The sequence below is a fragment of the Lutra lutra genome, chromosome 4 (assembly GCF_902655055.1).
Source record: "Lutra lutra chromosome 4, mLutLut1.2, whole genome shotgun sequence".
Taxonomy (NCBI): domain Eukaryota; kingdom Metazoa; phylum Chordata; class Mammalia; order Carnivora; family Mustelidae; genus Lutra; species Lutra lutra.
This window is the reverse complement of record NC_062281.1, coordinates 157,463,509-157,485,150: the sequence shown is the minus strand read 5'-3', so window position 1 is coordinate 157,485,150 and position 21,642 is coordinate 157,463,509. Positions and strand designations below refer to the sequence as shown.

Below are 21,642 nucleotides of genomic sequence, written 5' to 3'. Positions count from 1 at the left end.
GAGATCATTACTTGCTCCCCAGTAAAAAATCTGATGCCCAGAGCTGTGAAATGATTTTCCCAGCCTCATAGTCAAAAGTGGCAGATCTGAGACAGAAACCCAGTTGTGTCTCAGGGAGCATGTGCCTTTCTCTCTGCAGGGCTGCCTCCAATCACGTGACTGGAGTTCATCCCATAACCTCCTATCCCTTGGGTTGACTCTCAGCTGCTCCGTCTTTCCTGCCCTATTCTCAGAACACAGTACTGTCCCAAGCATATTCACGAGCTCACCATTAATCAGAGGTCAGCTGTCCACATATCTGCTGACTTTGCAGCAGCCACAAGAAGAGAAAAAAAGCAAAATGCATTCCATAGATTCAAAGTCCTGTGTCACTTAGACCACCTCTAATATGCAGGTTTTGGAGCAAATTCCCACAGACATGCTCATCAGGAAGTCAGTGAGACTCCGGGTACAGCCATAAGGTTGACAACATATAATGGAAGATGGATGCTAAATTTCATCACTATAAAATTCAGGTTAAAAAGGTGACACCAATATATTAGCCTTTTATCTCGGGCTTTGCCATTAAAGAATCACCACCTCTTTTGGCCTCTTTCCATTTTTTGAGATTGTATCCAACCTGAAAAACCTCTCTGTAACATCCGCACTTGCTCAGATGTCTAAGGCCTGTCTCATGTTCTAAAAATAACAGCCCATAAAGCCCACCTCCGCCCAGCTCGCAGCATCTCCCCAACCGCCCACCTGAAATGGGAAAGATTTTATGCAGCTGCAAAGATGTTTGCTGTTTAGATGGGAACTCAGGTAGAATCCATTAGTACCTAAACATCTTTCAGTGGGAAGCCTCCTGCTCCAGAGGACAGCAGAACTGCCTGGTGACAGAGCCTGCCTTTTTATTTTGTTGTTTACATAAAGCAAATGTGCAGTGTACATTGTACAGCCCTTGCAAACATGCGCTAATCTGCAGGGAACAGGTATCACGTGTGGTGTTGCTGGCTTCCCTGCCATGCCAGCTGGAGGAGAAGGCCATCCCAGGGGCAGGGAATGATGAATCCATAAGACCCAAGCCTCTCCTCTTGGCCCCTGGGGAGGCTCATGATTTCTGTTCAGTGGCATCCAGAGCTTTCCAGCTGGGCTAAAAGGGGTTTAGGGGGCTACTCTTGAGTCCTCCGCCCCTGCTACCCTCACTCATGTGGGCCCTGGACCAGACCAAGGAAAAGACCTGGAGACTGCAGTTCCCATCCCAGCTCTGCCAGTTAATGGCTGTGTGACCTTGGGGAGGTAACTTACCCTCTCTGAACTTCAGTTTCTTTAAGCATGAACTGGCCTCTAAACTGTCCTAGTTTTCATGTCTGGGTTTCTACTAAGCACCATTTCCATTCTCTTTAGGAACTCAGGATGAGTATTTGCAGGAGGGCTGGGTTGAAAGACTATTTCAAGTCCCTGTTCACAAGTGCTTCCCTCCACTGAAGACAGATAAGTGAGCTCAGTTACTGCCTCTCCTGGACACCCTACCCAGAGTCCAGGAGCAGCCTTTGTCCTCCTTTTATCAAGTCCTTAATATTGGGGTCCTGAAGCTAGAGTTTTCTTTACTGGTCTTTTCCCCAGAATGTCAGTGCATCTCCATGAAGATGGGACTCTTAATGGGTTATCCTAACACCAAGAGCTCTCCCAGAGCTGCAACTAATGGAACTGGTGCTCACTAGGGCCAGGCCCTGGTCTGAGTGCATTATGTATAGTGTCCCATTTAATTTTTTAGTGTACCCCTGTGAAGAGGCATCTGCCTTTTGCAGATGAGAAAACTGAGGCCTAGGAAGGACCAGCTAACTCCATCTGGGGGAATGAAGGAAGGCATGCTGGAGGAGGTGGCTTCAGAGTTAAAGCTAGCCAAATAGAAAAGTGGTGGGTCTTCCATTTGCCTCTCTCTCTCCTGACCCCCACTATCTTCATAACCTAATTGCTGAAGTTTATGAGGTTGTTTTTAAAGTTCAGATCCCAGGCTGTGAGCCAAACTCTGGCAGAAGCGAAGGCTCTTATCTGTGTGCCCATTTATTTATCTAGCTAGTGCAAGCTCAATACACAGTCTCTTGCAGTGAAATTTAAGTATAAATCACAAAAAGTTTCCTTTGACAAGAACAGACTATATTGTTAATTCTACTAAAGCAAAATCTTCCCTCTCCTGAGGGGTGCCCTGGGTCAACAGGCCACATTCTGGCTCAGCTGGGGGCTGGTTATCAGATGGGGAGAAGCAGCCTGCCCCACCTCACAGCCACACAAAGAGGAGAAGGAGGAGGTGGCACAGGTGTGGACAATGGGGGACAGAGATAAGAGCACCAGCAGAGACCACACCTCCTGCCTGCCCAGGGAAGGAGCTGGGCCCTGCTCATTCCAACAGAGAAAGGAAATGGGGCTGGCATGAGAGGCCTGGGCCTGCCCATGGGATGGGGTCCTCGGCCCCCAGTCATAGCAATGACGTCAACTCCAGCTGGGGTTCCCATGCTTGTTGCAGGGTGAGGAGGGGCAGGAACTAAACCATGGGGCATGATCTCAGCAGACAGTCTCACAACCCCTCCTGCTGACAGCTGAGTTTGTGGCTCCCCGTGGGGCAGTCCTGGACCTGCATGTTGGGGACACTGTGACCCAGTTGCAGGGCTGGAGAAAGCCACAACAAAGAACTGATGCAGATGGTAGATAATAAGGAAAGGACAGGAAGGAGGTTCTATCAGGAAGGGTCCCACCTGCCTTCTCATCTGCCCCAAACTGCTAGCGGCCAGGTGAGATGAAACTTGACATCTCAGTGGCTTACGCACTAGACCTGCTCCTGCTCACGCACTAGATCTGCTCCTGCTCACGCTGCCCATTCGACCACCTCTCACATGCTCATCCACGGACTTGGGCTCCTTCTGCGTGGTGGCCCTGCCCACTGTTGGCAATAGGCCTTGGCATTCTGTCCATTCAGTCAGGAGAGGGAGAAGAAAAGGACCTGGAGGAGTCCAGGGGAGGTTTCACAGCCGGGCCTGGCAAGGGCCCGCGTCACTTCCACCCACTTTCCATGGCCAGAGTTCAGCTCCATGGCCACATGTAACTACAGGAAGTCTGCTACAACAGTCCAGGAGGCAAGAAATACGGGTGTGGGGAACAACAGGCCAGAGTTCGTCACCTCAGATCACCTCACAGAATCGCAGAACTTAAAGCCCCACAGAATGTAAGGACCATGAATTCAGAGAATCTTAAAAATAGGAAGTCTTAGAACTTTCAATTCTACAATCATGGAAACTTGAAATAATACAGTCCTAGATTTGAAGAGTTGGCTGCAGATGTGTCCATCTCCTCCTTCAGATTATAAATTACCAGAGGGATGGGGCATATTTCCACAACTCCGAACCTCCTCAGCACCCAGCACACAACCCATAATCATCGCAGAGCTAGCAGTGGTTGAAGGAAGGGACATGGCGCCTACTATGTGCCAGGCATTTTTCTAAGCAATTTGAATATTTAAATTCACTTACTTTTCACAACACCCTCGGGGTAAGGCTATTATTATCCCCAATTAACAGATGAGAAAACCGAGGCAGAGAGGTTAAGGAATAAACCTGGAGCCAGGCAGCTAGGAAGCATTCCAGAAATACTTGCTGCTGTACAAGTGTTGAACTGGTGTGCATCTCTAACCATGTCAGACTTTTCATTTTCTCTCTCAGTTACAAAGGAGAAAGATGGTAAGTTTTCGGGATATAACTGAAATATAAAAGAGACCCACAGAGAGAGAACAACTCACTTTGTTGTTTGCTCCCCAAACTCCTGAAGTGAATTCCCCATCATGATGGGAAAACTGGCGGCCTCATTAACTTCCAGGAGGGGGTTTGAAGTCAGTTTGAAGAGGGAGCTGTGGAAGGGCTTATCCACCCGCTCACTGAGGAGGCCCTTCCTGTTCCATCTAATTAACAATAAACCAGACGCCCCGACACAATCCACTTCTACATCTGTAACACGCTGACAATCTAAAAATGCCAGCCTCCTCCTTGTGTGTCAGCTAAATGTCACTGGCGACATTTGATGCAATTTAGAGATGAAAGTAAATCCAATATTATCACTTACTAAATAACCGCAGGCCCAATCAGGGGGCCCCAGGCCCCAGAGCAGGATAGGGAGAGGACAGGGAGGCGGCACCCCAGGAAGGCAGGGGAGAAGCGCCTTTGGAGATGAACCGACCCTCAGCTGCCCACGGACTGGAACCTCCAACTCACTGGCCCACTCTGCTTGGGAGGAGCAGGACATACCACCCCCAAAGCCACTGGGTAGGCCTCAGGGGACTGTTTTCCCTCTCTGAGCTGCAGTTCCCTTGCGTGTTAAGGGAGCAGGGCTGAGTGCGGCCTAGGGAAGGACTGGTGAGGCGGTGAGGCTCTGACACGGGGCAGTTAGGTCAACCCTTATTTACTGAGCCGCTCTGTGCAACAGGGACAGGTCTAGACCTTGGGGACGCAGCAGTCTTTTAATCAGCCATCCTCTCCGCTAGACTGTGAGCAACGTGAAGGTAAATGCCAGCTCTCTCTTGTTCACCTTTATGTCCCACATAGGTGCTCAACCGCAATGTGTGAAATGAATGCACGTATGAAGGACTAAATCTGCTTGTTTGGCCTCCCGCTTGCTTGGGAGAATCTTGGAGGCTCTGGAGTCTGTAAGGGCAGATATTAGGCATAAATTATTTCCTGCTGCCCAGCTCCCATCAGAGCAATGACTGTACTGTACAAACTGTACCAGTTCTCACCACAAGGAACCCTTCTTTTTTTTTTTTTTTTTTTTTTGTCAGAGAGAGAGGGAGAGAGAGCGAGCACAGGCAGACAGAGTGGCAGGCAGAGGCAGAGGGAGAAGCAGGCTCCCCACAGAACAAGGAGCCCGATGCGGGACTCGATCCCAGGACGCTGGGATCATGACCTGACCCGAAGGCAGCGGCTTAACCAACTGAGCCACCCAGGCGTCCCACAAGGAACCCTTCTTGATGGTACCCAATACCGAAAACACCTTGACCGGAGGATCAAAATAAACATCACCAATGGCAGGTGCCTCCTGATGTGTCCCTGAGAAGGACACAGCATCACTTATGCAGTGTCCCATCCACCAGTGCAGCACCTAAATCTAATTATAGAGGAACATCAGACAAACCCCAAATGAGAAACATTCTATTTAAAAAGGAGCAGGGGTAAAAAAAAAAAAAAAAAAAAAAGGAGCAGGGGCAGACTGTATCTTCAAAAATGCGATTGACGTAAAAGACAAAGAAACACGAGGAAACAATCCAAGTTAAAGAAGGCTAAAGGGATATGACATTTAAATACAATGTATGATCATCTACTGGAGGAAGAAAATGCTATAAAGAACTTTATTGGGTCAACTGACAAAACTGAATACAGTCAGAATTGATGGAATTATTAGTGTTAGTTTTCTGTTGCTGCCATAATAAATAATCACAAATTTAATGACTTAAAACAACACAAATTTATTTAGGATGTGGACATCTTTGGGGGGGGCATTAGTCCACTTACATAGTCAATAATTGATAAGAGCATTTTATCAACAATGAAATTACTGAAATTGTTAGCTGTCCTGTGCTCATGTGAGAAAATATTCTTATCCTTCAAAAGTATACATTGAAGTATTTGTTTGCTTGCTTATTTATGAGCAGAGGGGAAGCTCTCTTTATTTATTCGATATGAGGATGGAGGAAGAAGAGGACCGGGAAGTCACAGTCACCACTGCATAAAGTCACCTCTGCACCTCTGCCTGTACCAGGAGGCCCCTCTGGAAAGGGCAGAAAGCTCACAGATGTCCTGGATGTCCTCTGTGCCGATCAGAGAAAAGGCATTACTGTCCCTTTTTGCCTAGCTACTAGGACTCCACTGGGAGAATGCGCGTAATGATCCGATCCTGGCCCAGGTCCAGCTCCTTGTGAGGAACCGGAAGAGTCGGGCCCTGTGGCCGCAGTTCTCCTTCCCGGTGCCCACACACGGACAGAGGAGATGAGCAGCTGCGCGCTGGGCACAGTGGAGCGGTTGGTAGCCAGGGCCAGACCCAGTGGCACCGTCATGTTCACGCGGTCCTCAGGTTTGCCCAGGATGGCTGCACTGGCCATGCCCAGCCGCTTCTCCAATCCCGTGGAAACGCGGGCTGCAGCCAAGTGCGCTTCCAGCTCCACAAACGGTGAGTCAGGCGAGAAGCAACCGGAGAAGCCACAGCAACAGAGAATGAACGCCCAGAGTCTACACGGAAGTATTTAGAGGCAAAAGGCCACAGTGTATGCAACTTACTCTCAAGTGGATCAGAAATAATAATTTACAGGGGGGCGGAGAGGGTTGGGGGTCAGATGATAAAGCAAATGTGACAATTTACAATAGGTGCCTCTAGATAAAAACATAGTATTCTTTTTACTATATTTGCAACTCTTCTGTAAATTTGGAGTAATTTCCCAATTAAGTACCTGTGTGTGCCTCTGTGTGTGTGTGTGCACACGCACATGCGTGCAATGGATCCTCAATCAAGTGAGATTGTCAAAGAGCTAAGAGGTTTCCTGTGTCTTGGTTTCATCTCACCAAGTAGACTGAAGAGCCCCTTAGGGGTTCCCCATTGTAGGCAGAAGAAACCCTATGTCTTCAACTTGGCATTCAGGCTCCTTCATGACCTTCAGCCTCCTTCTCTCGCAATCACACTTGCATCTCCCATCTATTCCTTTATCCACATGGGATTACTTAACATATCTCAAAATTGCATCATAATAATTCTTTCTTTTATTAAGCACCTAGAGTATACTGTGTCATCCTCATGTCATTTCATTTAATCCTTACAGGATTCAAGTTAGGTACCAAGTATTTCCTCTTACGAATGGTGAATCAAAGGCTCAAGAGAGTTTAAGTGACTTGCTTAAAGACATAGAGCTAGAGCAAGACCTAGATTCTTTCCCACATACTACATTGCTCCATGTACTCTATGTACTGATGCAATGAACATTTCGTAAGCACCTACTCAGTGCTGGGCTCTATGCCAGGCACTGGGACTACAACCCCACCCCAATACAATCAACCCCATCCCAACCTCTCAGAGTGTATGATTTGGCCAGAGAGACAGAGTCAAGCTTGAGGAGGAGCAAGGGGTTAGAGGTCAGAGGTAGTGGGGTTTCCTGAGTCTGGCTCCATGGCCCTAGAAGCTGAGCCTGGAACCATGGCGGTGCTGCAAGTAAAGGAGGAAATCTCCCCTCCCTCAGATGATGGGGTCCGGGGTGACGGGTCCGTGGACATTTTTCTTTTTAGTCAAGTCTCTGCTGCCCTCTAGTGGGAAATGTAGAGATAGCAGGAGGAAACAGAAGTGGCAGGTTTGGGAGGAGGAATGGGGATCCACATTAACTGTGAGCCTCTTAGCCTTGGGACCTGTGAGATGGCTCCCATACTCTTAAAAGGAGAGGTCTGAGTTTGAAACTGCAGTAGTGCAGAGGTCAGTCTGCTTAACCAAGAGAGGTACTCAGCTTTTCTCAGGTCATATATTGAGCCCCCAAATTAACCGCAGATGGAGCCCTAAAAAGACTAAGCTGTGACCAAGGTCACAGACTGAGTTCTGACCTTGATTAGAGACTACACCCGCATGTGGACCCCACTAGACCTCTGCTGTTCTCCTCTCCTACTCTCCAGTTGTTAAACACCATTATCAGGAATTAAATTATATCCATTTACAATTAAATAAGCTGTATAGAAAAACAAAGGTGATACATACTGAAAATGTGTTACTTCCTAATTATTTCATGACATTTTGCTACTCTATGCTCTTGAGGTGATTTAAATCTAAGTATCTGTATAGCACAAATACTATATGATGGCATGCTACTTGGATAGAGCCAGAAAGTATTACACTAAGCAAAATCATTTCTCAGTCAGAGAAAGACAAAACCATATGATTTCACTCACAGGTGGAATTTAAGAAACAAAACAGATGAACACAGTGGGAAAAGAGAGAGAGAGAGAAACCGTAAAAGGGACACTTAACTCGGGAGAATAAACAGGGATGCTAGAGGGGGGATGGGCTAAATGAGTGATGGGTATTAAGGATGGTATTTGTGATGAGCACTGGGTGATATATATAAGTGATGAATCACTAAATCACTTTCTACTCCTGAAACCAATATTCCACTATATCTTAATTAACTGGAATTTAAATTAAAACTTGAAATTTTAAAAAGATGAATTTCCAAAATACGTAATGCTAAAGCTGAAAGAGGTTTAAATATAATGACAAAACTTATATGAGGCTTGAGAAACAGTTTAACAGTAGAACATGTATCAGATTTAATTACAATACATTTATATGGGGGGAAAAACAGATTGGAACGGCAGCTCCATTTGTCAAATTATGTGTGAATCACAGCTATCAGTTAGTTATGAATATAAGAGTTTGGCAAAAATCAGTGGAAGTATTCTGTGAAAATCAATTGGCTAGATAGAATTTAGAATAAAGAATATTGTAGGGGTGCCTGGGTGGCTTAGTCTTTAAGCGTCTGCCTTTGGCTCGGGTCATGATCCCATGGTCCTGGGATCAAGCCCTGCATCGAGCCCCACATCAGGCTCTGTGCTTGGCAGGAAGCTTGCTTCTCCCTCCACTGCCCACCCCCTGCTTGTGCTCTTTTTCTCTCATGCTGTGTCTCTCTCTGTCAAATAAATAAATAAAAATCTTTTTTAAAAGAATATTATATATGTTATTACTGTAAATTTTGTCACTCATATCAGTAAAATGTGTAATGAACTTATGGACATGAACACATGCACACATTTTTGGAGATCTAGTTGTTAAAAAATTTGCCAGCATAGTGCTGCCCAGCAGCCTTCAAATACCCAAAGTGATATAGCTCTGTCCCTCGTTCCAAACAGGCTGGGGTTGCCAATGTCTACCAACACCTGCCCCCCGCCACGGACCTTTTTCTAGGACTCCCGCCTTCTAGAATTTGGAGCTTGGTTTGTCTTATTTTTGCTATTACACTTTTCATCTCTGTCTTTTTGCCTCACTTTTCAAAATATCTCTTTGGTTTTGTCTCAGAAACCCTCGACTGATTTTTTTTCATTTATGCACTAGGATATTTAACATCCAAAAGTTTTTTTCTTTCCCAATCATTCTTTTTATGGCATCTTGTTCTTCTTTAATGGATTCAACAGCTTCTCTTGATTCTCTGAAAATATTCATGATAGTGTGTTAGATTTTTTTTTTATGTTTTTATCTCCCTGTCTAGTCTCTGTTTCTGCCACATGGCTTTTATGTCTTTGCTGTTCATTTGTTTTATTTTGTTTTGTCTCTATCTTTTCTACTAGATGTTCTCCTTAGCTCTTGGATGGTCCTTTGCTGTCTCTCTGTGAGGCATTACTAAAAGAACATAATTCCTTGATGAAACAGCTGGTTCCCAAAGTAGGGCAAAGAAAGTTGTAGATGAGTCCAGACTATTTCTTTGTGACAGAAAGTGCTCAAAGAATGACATAATGATGGACACAAGAGCCAGAAGGAAATGGTTTCCAGTGGATAAATCTAGAATGAATTGAGCATAATATGCACACACAGTATAACATGTTGAGCATAATATTTCATAATATACATATATATAGTAACAGATTATAACTCATTGATTGAAATAAAATCCAGGAGACAACATTCATATAACTTTATAAATAGATATACAGCAAGAAGGGAAAGCTCTTCCTTATACTAGAAAACCAACTAGTAAATATAAAAAGGATTGGTGGCATTACAAAATAACCCCCAGGGACACCTGGGTGGCTCATTTGGTTAAGTGTCCCACTCTTGGTTTTGGCTTAGGTCACGATTTCAGGATCCTGAGATCCAGCGGGGTGTGGGGTTCTGTGCTGGGCGTGGAGCCTGCTTAGGATTCTCTCTTTCCTCAACGAAGCAGATGGAACTAGAGGACATTATGCTAAGTGAAATAAGTCAACTAGAGAAAGGCAATTATCATATGACCTCTTTGATATGAGGAATTTGAGAGGCAGAGCGGAGTGGGGGGGAAGGGAGAGAAAAAGGAAACAAGATGGGACTGGGGAAGGAGACAAACCATAAGAGATTCTGAATCTCAGGAAACAAACTGAAGTTTGCTGGAGCCAGGGGAGGGATGGGGTGGCTGGGTGACAGGCATTGGGGAGGGTATGTGCTACGGTGAGTGCTGTGAACTGTGTAAGACTGAGGAATCACAGACCTGTACCCTTGAAACAAATAATACATTATATGTTAATAAATTTTTTAGAAAATAAAAAATATTCTCTCTTTCCCTCTCTCTCTGCCCCTCCCCTCCCCACTTCATGGGCATTTGCTCTCTCTGAAATAAAAAAAAAAAAGAAAGAAAGAAAATCACCCCTAGAGAACATCACGATAATAATTGATTCAGGCAAGAATTATCAATGATTTGAAAACTGGTGGATGATAAATATTTATTTATTACAAAGGAAAAACAATAACTTTACACTGAAGATGCTTGGCAGACACCTCGTTAAGCAGGTAATTAATGTTAACATCACTGGCAATGGGATAAACAGAGGTCATGTGGCTCCTGATACTTGCACTAACATGACATCATTTGTGTGATAGTCCTGCCAACAGTGCCTTACTCAGGAGAAAACATCAGACAGACTGAGGGACATTCTGCAAAATACCTGTCCTGTACTCTTGAAAAAAAGGCAACGTCATGAAGGCAAAGAAAGACTGAGGAACTGCTTCAGATTAAAGGAGCCTAAAGAGGCATGACAACTAAATGCAGCACATGATCTGGGATTTTCTGCTCTAAAGGACATTATTGGCACAGTTGGCTAAATCTGAATAAGGTCTGTAGATATAATAGCCCTGAATCAATGTTAATTTCAATGTTAAAAAGAATGTCCTCGGTTTTGAGAAACATGCACTGAATTATTCAGGGGCAAAGGACCATCATGTTTAGTAAAAAAAAAATAATAATATGTCAGTATTAGGGGAATTTGGTGAAGAGTAGAACAGGAATTCTTGCAATTTTTCTGTAAGTCTGAAATTAGGCCCCCCAAAAAAAGAAAAGAAAAGAGAAAAGAAAAGAAAAAATTCAAAAGCTGATTGGGAGCTGTGTGCACATAAGTCGGTGGTCGACAACGGGCCCCTGGGGGAGGGGGTCTGCTGGGGCCGTTTCATTAGGCATTATGAGGTGCCCCTCTTCCCTGGTTTCATCTTCTAGTCTCCTACCTAGAGGTATCTGCCTGGTTGTCAGGTGCCAGGAGTTGAATGGGGCAGGGAAAGGACTGTTGGGGTGGGGACTCAACATTCACTTAATCTCATATTTTCCCACCCTCAAATGCCCTTCCCCCCAGGCCTAGACCCTCTCCAAAGAAAAAACCTCTAGTCCTCTCCCCAAGTTGGGGGAGGAAGTAGTGTGGCCTCAAGGAGAAGAATCAAGGGGGTCTAACTGCTCTCAGTTTCCAGCCCCATCCACTTCCTGAAGTGTCTGAGCCTTTTCGGGATTCCCAAGGTATATCCAGCTGCATATACATACACCTACTGGGGTTTAAGATCCAGCTTTCCGTATCTGTTGAATTAATGTCTGCTCTCTACACCCAGCCTCCAAACACTGCTGTCATCTCTCCTGTTCTTTTTGTCCTTGTGGCTTTAAATATTTTAATAAAATCTCCTGCTGTCATTTTAGCGGAATTTCAGGAAAGAACGTGCTCTTTCACCCTGTCATCTTTAATTGGAAGTCCTTTGTTGTGTTCTCTAATCTTCCTATGATGATCACATATTTCTTGTGCAATTTTAAAATATATTTAAGCACATGAAAGAGTTAAATGTTCTGCAAACGTGTAAAACAATTTAAGAATGGGATGTTCATCAGATTTCTGACGGGAGGATAACCAAGCTCTGAGAAGGGGCTGGGTGGTGTAAGGAAAGTATTTGAGGATGCCGCTCAATGGCACTGTGCCATAAAGGCGAACGAATTTCTCTGCGAATGTGTTCTTAAGCTTCCGTTACCACGACAGCGGCTATTAAAAAGGGAAGCACCTGGTGTGTGTGGGAAGGGTCCGCAGGGCGAAAAAGGCTAGCAAAAGACCATTTCACAAAATTTCACCAAATTCCAGAGGCCCTCCTTGGGACTGACTGAGGCTCTGGAAAAGCCTACTCGTTGGGGGGAGGGGGAGTGGGGTGGAGGGGGAGTGGCTCGCGCAGAAAGGAGATTAAAGGCAGGCTTCTGTTCCCCGCACCAACACGAGGTCAGGATAGATTCAGGTATGAATCAAGTCCAAGGCTCGGTGCCAAACCCAGACCTTCTGCCAAACTCAGGCAGAAAGCGAGTCCCCAGCGCGGGCACCGCGTCTGGACGCACCAGCGCTGGCCTCCAACTGCGTGCTCAGGTGCGCCAGGGTGGCGCCGCGAGGAGCGACCTTTCCAACTCTAGCCACAAGGGGGCAGCAGAGGACAGGCGGAGAAAACCGAGAGGGTCTTGGGGATGGCGGGTGGGAGTGTAGGAGACTGGGAGAAAGACCTAGAGAGGGACAGAAAGTACCCAAAAAAAGAGATGGCAGGAAAATGTGGAGAAGGCGGGGAGACAGAGCCCAGCACTCAGTGAGCGATAGAGGGAGGAAGCACTCATCACACTAAGAGATTCCTCACACACGCTGGTGCCACTGGCTCACCATCACATGAAGACTACTCTGGATAAGAAATCATATGGTCAGCTAAGGCACAGAACTGACACTAGATTGTGTCCTGGCTGGAGTATTTAACTTCTCTGTGCTTTGTTTTCCCTACCAAGCTCCCAGGCATTTTGTGAGGGTTAAATGAGAGAATAAACAAAGCACTAGATTTGAAGTGAGGTGAGTGGCCAGAGCTGAGAAGTGGGGAACACTGCCACAGTCCCTTGTGAAGGTGTCTGACAACTACAGGAGTGGGTCAGGATTAAAGAGCCCTCACACTCATCTTCCTCAAAACCAGTGGCAACTTTCTGTCAGATGAAGAGGCAAAGTGACACGTTTATGCAACTTTTAGAGAGACAACTGCTCTCAACCCAAACATTTCTCTCATTCACGCTGCTTGCCTGGTCCTGGTCAGGATTTTGATCTGGAGGTTGGCTATACAGTAATGTGACTGTCACCCGCCAGATGCAGCAGTCACTCTCCATACCTCACCCACTGCCCTTACTCTTACCATTCCTGCCCACCTTCTACCTGCCAGCACATGCACTGCTTTACCTAAGGGCCTTCTCTGGCTATTGGAGCCCATTTCTCCCCCCATCCCACCCCTCTCTCTCTCTCTCTCTCACACACACACACACACACAGCCTTCAGCCACTGACCAACAAAAGTTCTGGTAGAAATACCCCAGCTCCCTCACCCCGTGGGCAGGATAACTCTAAAGCTCATGTGCTCCACTGGGGCTCCCAGAGTGTCTCTGTACGATGACGCTCCAGCTGCTCACTGTGGTAACATGTTCAGTGACACACTCTCACCTGGCTCACTGCCTACGTGTCTCACTTACCCTCTCTCCTGGAAGCACCTGTCAGATAAGCTATTTGAACAAGAGCACTTATCTGAGGGCTGGCTTCTGGAGGAACCTAGGTTTGAAGACAGAAACATGGCAGGTTTGCCTTATTCATCTCTGGGAAATGAATCTCTCCACAGCACAGAGCACAGTGAATGAGGACATCATAAAGAGTACTTATTATTCATTCATTTATACAGCAATATGTAATCTCACTCCCCACTAGGCCCAGCCTGGGTTAGGTGCTGGGATACAGTGATGAGAGGATCCAATATGTTTCCTGAGGCTTCCAATCCACGAAAGACTGACTTTTAAGGAAACGGAGATTTTTCTGCCCACTCCCCTTCCCCCCACCCTCCAATTCCCATCACCAGATGCCTACAGCCTGGCCTTAGAAAAACTTAGGAATGTAAAAAAGTGGGAAAACAACACACGCCGGCAAAGCGCAAGAGCTAAATGATTGGGCTGATCTTTCATTCCACCTGGGAAATATCTACTGAGCATTTCAGACTCTCCTGTTAGAGGCACAAACATGTCAACAGGCAAAGGGAACACCAAGAGGTCAGTAGTCCTACAGGAACATAAAGACTGTGGCAGCACTAAGGAGAGGCTAACTCAGCCTGGCAGGGCCAGGAGGACCTCTCTGGAGGAGGTGTCACTTGAGCTGAGTCTTGAAGTACAGAAAGGTATTTGCAAGATCTGGAAGGGAAAGAGCATTCTAGATAAAAGAAACTGCATGTAAAAAGGTAGGAGATGTGAAGATTGGTCAGCTTGGGAAACTGCAAGTGACTTGGTGTGGGTGGGACAAATGAGAGGACTCAGAAGGGAAGAGGAGCAGGCAGGGGCTGGAATATGAAGGAGCTTCTGTGCTAGTCTGAGGCATTCACACCTCATTGAGACTCAGTTTTCTCCTCAGTGGAAAGAAAATTTTGAGGCTCTTGTAAAGATAAATGTATTAATGTAAGAGAAAATCTGGCATTTATGCAACACCTGGCATTTCATTGACCCTCAGGGAACAGTAGTTACTTTATCCTGAGAATAAACTGTAAGAAGTTACTGAAGGATTTGAAACCTTACAATGACATGGTCAACTTGGAGCCTTGGGAGATGCTGGTGAGGAGGTTGCTGTGGGCAAAAGAGGTCACCTGCATGCCAATAGTTTTTTATGTCTCTCTGCCTAAGAACTTTCTCTAGTATTGGAAAGAATCATATGAAGGGCAGGCCAGAAATACAGAGGAGTTAATACACCAGGAACAACCCTCTCCCAAGAAGGGTTGGGAATCAGTGGATAAAACCTCCCACTTCCTAGCCTGCTGTGGGACAGTTCCAAGGAATGTGCCACGCTGCCTCTCAAAGGGTCCTCCATGGGACTGAGCTTTAAGTGGTGCCAAAGGTAACCCACTCATTGGCATATTTTTATACCTTTTCTCCATTTCTTATTTCACTTCTGCACTCTCTCACCTCCTAAGCAAACTACTTACACCCAAATTCTTGTCTCAAGATCTATACTTGGGAAAACCCAAACTAAGCAAGTGGTGATGGAAAGGACCCTAGAAAGTAGACCTCAGGAGGAGATTCTAGAATTAAATTACAGCCAGCTAGATGGAAAAAGAATCCCATTTCTGCTGGGAAGTGGAATGTTTTTGTAGCAGCACAATTAATGACTCTAGCCTGTGATGGACCTGGCAGATATAGAAGTGGAAAAGGAACCAACAACCATGTCATAGCTCCCACTCTTGAAAGCAATGGAAGCAATTGTAATTATAAGGATTGTGGACTTGATTAGGTCCTTCTACCTTGAAGAAAGAGGATCTGTCAGGCTGTTAAGTCCACCATTGACTCAGGACACATTGTGAAAACTAGGTCTTCATGGCACAATTTAAAGAGACATTCATCTGCTGCAGCAGGAGGGCAAATTGTGCCGAAAAGAAGCCCAGGATTTTATTGTAACCATGACTAAGTTACAAAAGAGACTGAATCCACAGCTCCAGTAAGTCCTGGGCTAAAGTCCGAATCCTAGTTGAGCAGAAGGGGGACCCTGAGACATGGGATTCAGACTTGAGAACACATCTTTCTGAGCCCTGTATGTTGGCACAAATGCCTCCCCATCCCTCATAGAGGAGAGTAGCTTCCCATTGCCAGGAGACCATGCAAAGTCCTCCCCAAGGCAAATGTCTTCCAAAGTAATAGTTGCTTTCCTGCCTCCCCTCACCCCACCCCAACACCCATGACATGTAGGCCAAGATCATGGTGTGATCTCAGCATGTTTTGATGGTTATGTACTGTCCCTTACATGGGAGGTAAGAGATTATTCATCATCAGAGCTCCAGGAACTAAATAATACACTCCAGGAGGAACTAGAAGATTAGTATAAGAATGTATCTTGAGGGTGCTGGGCCATGGTGGAAGAGGTATATACAATACATATTCCCCCCTGCCCCCCAAAACCCCTATAACCAGTTATTAGTCTAATTACATACTGAAGAAAGGGGAACACCCAAAAATTGAGGGCTATTAAATAAATTATCTGAACTTCTTACCAGAAAACTCAACATGTTATCGTGGCTCCCTTATTGGATTGAGGTTATTTGAAGATCTGATGATAATGGAGTTTTGGCCCAAGTCCATCTTACATGGAATCCATCCTGTGAGAAGAGGTCTAGTGAGAGAACCTGAAACTGTCCCCTCTGCAGGACAAGAAAAGGAATCAGAATCAGTGTTGCGGCATGAGTAGAATGGCAGAGATTGGTAAATTAGAGTGCTAGCATTGGTGAATTAAAGAATGCAAGGGTAATGATTTTTACCATATACCTCTCTAATTTACCATTATGTTACCTGCAAAAAATAGATCATAGTGGACCATGGTGGACTACAGAAACTTAACCAAGTGGCAGATCCAGCCAGAGCTGTTATGCCAGATATGGTATCTCGCTAGAATCTATCAACACTTGGTATAGAACTATTGGTGAATCAAATGTATTCTTTTCAGTCCCCATCTAAAAGGAAGATTAAAAGCAATTCCGAGTTCCATTTCACATTCACCTGGGATGAATAGCAATACACATTGATCTCCTTGCCCCGGGGCTATGATTATCCTCCTTTCTGCCTCAGTGTAATCAAAGGAACATTGGTCATTTTGACATTTCCATAGAACATCATTATACTGGTCCACTAGACTAAATACACCATATTTTTTTTAAAGATTTTATTCATTTATTTGACAGAGAGATGGAGAGCACAAGTAGGCAGAGCAGCAGGCAGAGGGATAGGGAGAAGCGGGCTCTCCGCTGAGCAGGAACCCTGATATGGGGCTTGATCCCATGACCTTGGGATCATAACTTGAGCTGAAAGCAGCTGCTTAACCAACTGAGCCACCCAGGCACCCCACTAAATACATCATATTAATCAGATCTTGTGAGCAGAAGTACTCGTATATCTTGAAAAGAAACATGTCTACCAGAGACCAGGAGATGAATCCTACAAAGATTAGGGGCCTTCCATTTAGTAACAACTTTTAGTAGTCTTATGGCATAGGGCACTATAGGACATCCCATCTCCCCAAAGTAAAGGCTAAGTTATTGCACATCTTATCTCCCACAACTAAGGAAAAGGCACAGGCCTTGGTAGGTTCCTTGGATTTTAGATACAGCCCACACTTAGTTATACTGTTATAATCCATTTATTGGGTGACTTAGAAGTTTACCTGTTTTAAGAGGGCTCTATAGCTTGTCTGGGTTGTTGTAAAAGCTGCCCAATACTCAATGGTGTAAGAGGCATCTATGGTAGATAGGAGACCGTGGCATCTCTGACAAGCCCCCAAATAAGAGTTTCAGGGCAGGCTTCTAGAATTCTAGAGGAATCCAATTCATATTTCTGTAGCAGAGAATTATTTTCCACTCAAAAAGGAGCTCCTGGCTTGTTATTAAGCCTTAGGAGAGACTGAACACTCGACTTAGAACATCAGATGACTGTGAAACCAGAGATGCTTATCAAGAGCCAGATATTATCAGAGCTCCCAAACAATTCTATCATACAATGTAAATGCTACATTTCATATTCGGCTTTATAAGTTACAAGGGCTTTACTGAAGGTACAAATAGGGCCCAAATTCAATGTCTCCTATCACTGTAGCATCATGGTCTCTCCATCAGTTTCACCTATGGCTTCTTAGGAAGTTTACAGCAAGCAGCTAATGAAAAGGAGAAAAACCTGAGCCTGGTTCATGGCTGTGTAGACTCAAAATGTTTGACAAGCAGAAAATGATCTTCTACAATACAACCCATTTGCAAGTGACTCCAAAACATAGAAGTAGATGAATCCCACCCACTGTGGAGAGCTTCAAGCAGTACATATAGTCATCAATTTTATGTGGTAGGGACAGAGGTAAGGCTATATATAGACTCCTGGGAAATGGTAAAAAAAAAAAAAAAAAAAAAAAAAACAAAAAAAAAAAACTTGTATGGATAGTCAGAGGCCTGGAGGAAAGAAAATTGGAAGATCAGAAACAAAGAGATTTGAAGAAGAGGCATTTAGATCAACCTATGGGAGTGGTCATAAAATGTGAAGATATTTGTGTCCCATTTAATGCTCCTCAGAGAGCCACCAGAAGAGGCAGTGAATAATTAGGTTGATAGAATGACTCATCTAATGGGTGTTAGTCAAACTCTATCTTTGGCCATGCCAGTGATTATACAATAGGCCCATAAACCATCTTGTCAGAGTGGCAAAGATGGATGCTATATGTAACTCAAAGTCATGGGCTCTCTTACCAAGGCTGCTCTAGCTATGGCCACTCTTGATTAGCAGTTTTGAAATTCTATAGGGTACTATATCCCACAACTCAAAATACATTGTCCCAGGAGCCAAGAGCTAGAAATAAGACTGGTTTCTTTGCCACCAATGCTATGACCTATTTGGAAATTCTATACTTTAGCCTTCCCCACAGCTTTGGTCCCTTATGGTTAGGGGTTCTGAGGTTCAGGGATGAAATGTTTTTATTAAGGGACACCATAAGAGTTCCAATGAACCTAAAGCTATGATTGTCTTTTGGTCCTTTTGTATCCTTCATTCTTTGACCTCTAGGCAAAAAGGGATTTATTGGCAGGAGTAACTAACCCTGATTATTATAAAGAAATAGAAGTGCTGCTACATTATGGGAGCAGGATGGAGTTTGTCCAGAATTTCATGCTTCCATGACAGGTGATAACAAAACAAAACAAGGCAATTGCAGCAATCATGGCCTTACAAGAACAAGATAATTAGGGACCCAGATCCCTTAGGGTTGAAAGTCTGGGTCACCGTCCAGGGCAAGGAATCAAGACCAGCAGAAGTTCTGGATGAGGCTCAGCAGATGGGAAATTCTGAATGAATGGAAGATGGTAAATTATAATTACAACATCAGAGTCAACCATAGTAGTGAGCACTATAGTTTGTCCCACTAATCCTCCTGTTGTAAATCTTTTTTTGGGGATCATGTACCTTGAAGAATCAGTGACAGAACAGAGTGGACTTAATGTGGTGACAGATTGGATCCTAGCAGTGTAAAGGGAAACTGTAGAAATTCTGCATATGCCTCACTTTGTGTCCTTACATTTTAAAAGTGTCTCTTCTAAAAAGCATATGACCATAGTTTTTCAATCCAATCTGATAATTTCTGCCTTTAACTAATGTGGTTAGTCCATTATATTTTGGTGACTTCTGATATGTTTGAATTAATTTTGAACACCTTTTGGGGGCTTCCCATATTTGCTATTTTGTTAATGCTTCTGTTTTCTCCTCTGTTGCCTTCTAATAAATTCTTTTTTTGCCTTCTAATAAATTGCTTTTTATTTCTTTTTGTCAAATTGTTTTAAAATTATACACTCAGTTTCTATTCTTGGAGCTACCTTCAAAGTTTTATTTATTTGGGGAGGTTCTTTTTTAAATTTCAATTTAATTAATTAACATATAGTGTATTATTAGTTTCAGAGGTAGAGTTCAGTGATTCATCAGTCTTATATACTATCCAGTGCTCATTTCATCCAGTGCCCTCCTTACTGCCTATCACCGTTACCCCATCCTCTCACCCCTCCCCTCCAGTAACCCTCAATTTGTTTTCTATGATTAAGAGTCTCTTATGATTTGTTTCCCTGTCTGATTTTGTCTTGTTTTGTTTTTCCTGGGTTTATTTCTTTCACTAATCAGAATCATACTGTATATATTGTTATTTGATGTGCTTGTTGGAGATGTTCTCAGCTTAGCACACTCTTTTTATCCATTATATATTCCATAGAATTAGTGTCATTATTTGGGTTGTTTCATTCTGCTGCTGTAATTATGCCCACTATTATGTATGAACTTGAGCACAGGGGCTGAAATTTGAGGGGAAGAGTGTCAGTTTGAGTCCTTGTCAATCTGAAGTTGTTAACTTGGCACAGAGCAGGTGGCAGGCTGTGCATGCTGACTCAGGCAGGAGGGCAGCTGGACTGTGAATTTGGGACCCACAGGCTGATGGCATTGTGTGTGACAGGGACATGGTTGGTTTTGCTTTAACTTTTGTTTTTTTAGGAAACTCTATCTCTCCTATTCTGAATGAAAGACTTGCTGGATAGAATATTCTTGGCTGTAGTTTTTTCTGTTTAGAACTTTGAATATACCATGCCACTCCCTTCAGACCTACGAAGTCTCTGCTGAAAAACCTACTGATGGCCTTATGGGGTTTCCCTTGTATGTAATTGCTTTCCTTTCTCTTACTGCTTTTAATTCTCTATCACTTCTTTGGCCATCTTATTTACTTTGTGTCTTGGTGCAAACCTCTTTGGGTTGGTTTTGTTGGGGGCTCTCTGGGCCTCCTGGACCTGGATTTCTCTTTCTTTTCCCAGATTCAGGAAGTTTTCAGCTATTATTTCTTCAAATAATTCTTCTGCCCCCTTTCTCACTTTTCTCCTTCTGGAATCCCTCTCATGTGACTGTTATACTTGACAGTATGGCTGAGTTGCCTGGATCTATTCTTATTTTGCATATGTTTTTCCCTCTCATCTGCTCAGCTTGATTACTTCCCATTACTCTGTCCTCCAGGTTGCTGATCCATTCTTCTACTTTCTCTTGTTTGTTATTTGTTCTAGGTTATCTGTTTTTATTTTCATTTAGTGAGTTCAATGCCTCTAATTTTTTCTTTTAGGTCTCCTGTCTCTTGGTGAAGGGTCTTGTGGAGGTCCTGCACGTCTTTCTCAATTCTAGTGAATATCTTTATGAGCATTACTTTAAATTTGCTATCAGACATATTACTTATCTCCATTTTCTTTAGTCTCTTGCTATGATTTTGTTCCACTCTTTCATTTGGGACATATTCCTCTGTCTCCCCTTTTGTCTATTGCTGCGTCTATTTCTGTGTATTAGGAAAGTCAGCTGTGTCTCCTGCACTTGAAAGTAGTAGCTTTATGAAGAAGAGGTCCAGTAGAGCCCCACTGTGCAATGTCTCCTTTTCACCAGAAAATGGTGCTTCAGGGGTATCTCCTATGTGTGTTGCTACAGGGGTATCCTACTGTTGTGGCAGAAATGTGTTTGTCTTCAGTCCAGTCTGCAGTGGCTCTCTGCCTGTTATGAGCAGAGTTTAGTGCCTGTGGTGTTAGCGGCCTGGTCCAGAGCTATCTTGGGCTTGAGTTGTTTGCCAGAATGTTTGCCAGGTGTTTGCCAGAGATGAAGTAGCACCAAACTGCAGGACACTTCCTTGTGATGTCCACTGAGGAGCTTTTGTTGGTGGGTGGGGCCTGTAGTCAGATGAGCTGCCTGTCCCCAGCCCACTGCTAGGGTCATAGTCAGACTGGTATGTGGTTATTTTCCCCTCTCCCTGGAGCAGGACTCACTTTGGAGTGGTGCTGGTCCTTGTCTGGGCCGTGTGCATGCTGCCAGGCTTGTGGGACTATTTTGATGGGATCTTGCCAAGAGTGATTAGGAGGGGCCTCTTGTCTATATTGGGCTGCAGAGAGTCTGTTCTGCCAATCTTTGGGTCGCTTTCTGAGTTATTTATGCTGATATGGGTGTTCTCTAGGTAGCCATGCGCCAAGAGGTGAGCCCAGGATCCTCCTACTCCCACCATCTTTCCAGCAGCCTCTGCTTACCTTCAAAATTTTAATACTGATATTTGAC

General features: G+C 44.4%; 1 pseudogene; it reads right to left on the bottom strand.

Annotated features, from left to right (window-relative positions):
• Positions 1-5,853: 5,853 nt before the first annotated feature.
• On the bottom strand, positions 5,854-21,397 carry LOC125097395 (D-dopachrome decarboxylase-like; annotated as a pseudogene).
• Positions 21,398-21,642: the final 245 nt, after the last annotated feature.